Here is a 3842-nt window from a genome sequence, read left to right as displayed (position 1 = left end):
CTAGAATATTCCTCTTGGCGTCCTTCCAGCCTTCCCTAACCACTGCCCCATACTCGGTCTCCCAGCCCCATGTCTCCCCTGTCACAGTGCTGCCACACCTTCTTGCAAGTAGCTTGATCACTTGTCCTCTCCCCTCCCCTGGACTTCGAGCCTGGGGAGTGTGGGGCCGTGTCTGTCCTGCTCCCCACCGTATCCTCAGGATGGCCTTGGACACGCATAACAGGCGCCACATGCTAGAAGGACGAACCAAGGAATAGCTGGCCACAGCCAGGTGTGGCCTTGTGAGCTACTCGAGGGACACCCGGAGGTCATGTACGGGTGTGCAGGAAGTGTGGCCTGGCTCCGTGTCAGGTTGAAGCTGCCCCGGACATCAGTGGTCATGCTCAGGACTAGAAAGTAGCCTGGGTCTACTATTCTCTCATCCGAGCTGGACACTCTGCTTCCTAAATTGTGACACATGCTCACAGTGACGCTTCTGAGCCCCTCTTGTTTATCAGTGTTCACACAGTGATTCACTTTAAGAGCTACTTATTAAACACCTACTATGTGCCAGATGCCATGCTAGGTACTGGGGGTGCAGAGATTAGCACAGTGGGGCCCCGCCTCCAGGAGGTCACAGCCCCATGCCTGTGCTGCGCCTGAGCATGCATCTCCTCCTGTGCACCTCGGGGGAGCGCGCTGGGTTCTGTTTGCCAGCCCAGTGCATTGAGATCCCACCTTCCTGGGGCCCACCCCAGAGTTTCTGATCCATCAGGCATGAGGCGAGTCTGATCGTGTGTGTGTCTCACAGATTCCCCGGTGCATACTCTGCCATCAGGGGCCTGCACTCGGAAGCCCTGCCCTAGACTGTCCTAGGCTGGAAGTTTTCACGAGTGCTGCACATCCATGACCTAATCATTTAGTCTTTTAGCCTCCCTCTCCTTGGTAACTTCAGTGCACACAGCAGGGGAGAGTCGGCATTGTGTCTTGGGCCCAGGTCTTCCTGTTGGACGCTGCCCTCTCCTAGTGGCACCGGGTGGTACAGGAACAGTTTCCGGTGCCATCAGAGTTCTAGGAGAGCTGTGGGGCCCGGCCAGGGGAAGCTGTGGGGAATTGGTGGAGGCTTCCCGGAGAAAGGCCAGAGGAGGCCATGTCTGGGAGGCAGTGTGGCGGGTTGCCTTCCGTTCTGGAAGGAGCACTAGCTTGGCAGGATGGGCCGAGGCAGAGCAGTTCATGGGCGGGGCCCGAGACCCCTACCTAGAAGGCAGAGGAGGAGCAGGTGGCGCTCCCTCCTGGGCGGTCCTCCTCTCCCTCAGCGGCTGGGGAGGCCTCAGTGGGAGGTCAGGGCAGCCTTGGCTTGAGGGTGCTGTGCGTGATGGCCAGGCTGGGGCCTGTGGCCCTGCAGTTCACACAATCACCTCCTCTGTGCCAGCCCAGGTGGCCGTGGGACTCTGGGCCTCATAGTCTCCAGTGTCCCTGGACTGGGCCAGGCTGGTCCAGGTTCAGTGCCGTCTCATCAGAAGGAGGCTGGGAGGGAGGCACAGGGAGGGGCCGGCTCCAAGAAGAGCTCCGTATTTCCACGGGCAAGGAAGGGAACGTGGAAAAACCTGTGCTGGGGTGGGCGGCTTCCTCCCGTGTTGTCTCTGAGCAGGAAGCCAGGCCTGCCCAGCCCCAGAGAAGGAAAATAAACTCTGGACACATATTTGTGGAAACTGGGAAAGCTCTGTTTCTCAGGGGGTGGTGAAATTTAAATGTAAAACTGGCTGCTCTGCTGAAGTCCTCACTATCAGGGAGGGGCCCACAATGCAGGGTGGCCGGAGATGCTTGTGCCTGGCTGGGGTTGGTTATGCCTGGCTGGGGCTGCCTGTTCCTGGTGGGGGCTGGTTGTCCCTGGTAGGAGCTGGTTGGTTGTCTCTGATTGGAGCTGGTTGGTTGTCCTTGGTCGGAGCTGGCTGATTGTCCTTGGTCAGGGCTGGTTGCTTGTCCCTGGTCGGGGCTGGCTGGTTGTGCCTGGTTGGAGCTGATGGGTTGTGCCTGGTTGGGGCTGGTTGTTTGTCCCTGGCTGGGGCTGGTTCGTTGTCGCTGGCTGGAGCTGGTTGGTTGTCCCTGGCTGGAGCTGGTTGGTTGTCCCTGGCTGGGGCTGGTTGGCTGTGCCTGGCTGGAGCTGGTTGTTTGTCCCTGGCTGGGGCTGGTTGGTTGTGCCTGGCTGGAGCTGGTTGGTTGTACCTGGTCAGGGCTGGTTGGTTGTGCCTGGCTGGGGGCTGGTTGGTTGTACCTAGTCGGGGCTGGTTGTTTGTCCCTGGCTGGGGCTGGTTGGTTGTGCCTGGCTGGAGCTGGTTGGTTGTCCCTGGTCGGGGCTGGTTGGTTGTGCCTGGCTGGGGGCTGGTTGGTTGTGCCTGGTCGGGGCTGGTTGGTTGTGCCTGGCTGGGGCTGGTTGATTGTCCCTGGCAGGGGCTGGTTGGTTGTCCCTGGCTGGAGCTAGTTGGTTGTCCCTGATCAGGGCTGGTTGGTTGTCCCTGGCTGGAGCTGGTTGGTTGTGCCTGGTCAGGGGTGGTTGGTTGTGCTTGGTTGGGGCTGGTTGGTTGTCCCTGGTTGGGACTGGCTGGTTGTCCCTGGTTGGGGCTGCCAGGCCCATGGGCTTTCACTCCTGTGTCTGGTCTTGCTCCCGAGTTCCCAGGGCCATGTAGGAATTCCCTGCAGTGATGATGGGGATGAGGAAGGTGTGAGCCAGGCACATGCCAAGCACCTGACACTGGTGTTGCTGAGGCCGGTCCTTGAGGACAGTCTCTCTCCCCAGCCCTGGCCCTGGCTCTGTGCGCCATAGGGAGGGGAGACCATGTTCTTATGAACGGCTCTTTCCATCCCAGGCAGTCTGAGTGCTCTGCAGTTCCCCGGACTGAGTCGAAATCTCTCCACCTGTCGTCTCTGTGGCCACACAGAATGATCTAGTGTAACGGCCCCTCAGCCTTTGGAACCTCCCAGCTGTCTGTACTTCCTGGGTCAGTGTGCTCTGTGCTTTCCACTGGCTCTGGGCTCCTCTGGAAGCTGCAGGCTTCAATGTGGAATTGAAAATCCAGCAGGGTACACTTACAGCAAAATGTATCTTTGAAACCAGGAGGATCTGGTTTTTACAAACAGCAAGCAGTCCCTTGGAATCAAAACTGTATGAGGTGGATGACTGAGCTGAGAAAAAAAACAAAAATCTGGTTTAAAAGGAAAACTTGAGTGATTTTAAAAACCTGGCCTAGCCGGGCGTGGTGGCTCACCCCTGTAATCCCAGCACTTTGGGAGGCCAAGGATCACGAGGTCAGGAGATTGAGACCATCCTGGCTAACACGGTGAAACCCCGTCTCTACTAAAAATACAAAAATTAGCCAGGGGTGGTGGCGGGCGCCTGTAGTCCCAGCTACTCGGGAGGCTGAGGCAGGAGAATGGTGTGAACCCAGGAGGCGGAGCTTGCAATGAGCAGAGATTGCGCCACTGCACTCCAGCCTGGGCGACAGAGTGAGACTCCATCTCAAAAAAAAAAAAACAAACCTGGCCTAAACTGGCACTGAAAGTAGTTATTCCTAGAGAAATGTACAAAAGATAATCGAAATGAGAGCAAGGTTACTAAAGTGTGGGGCCTCCCAAGGCAAGGAGACCTCAGTTCCTTAAGAGCCGGCACACCCAATAAAACGGAGACAAAAATGTCAGCAGTGCCACTGAGGAATATTGGCGGAATTGTGATAACTTGTGACAGGGCAGGAGGGGGCCAACAGTTTGTAGGGTACCTGTGTCACGATGGAGCTGTAGCTGGAAACGTGTAAGGCGAAATACCACCTGGTCCCTGCTGCCCCCTGAGCTGGGGCTGGGGTGGAGGC

This window comes from Pongo abelii, chromosome 8 (assembly GCF_028885655.2).
Source record: "Pongo abelii isolate AG06213 chromosome 8, NHGRI_mPonAbe1-v2.0_pri, whole genome shotgun sequence".
In the NCBI taxonomy this organism is placed as follows: Eukaryota; Metazoa; Chordata; class Mammalia; order Primates; family Hominidae; genus Pongo; species Pongo abelii.
Note: the sequence above shows the minus strand (reverse complement) of the source record.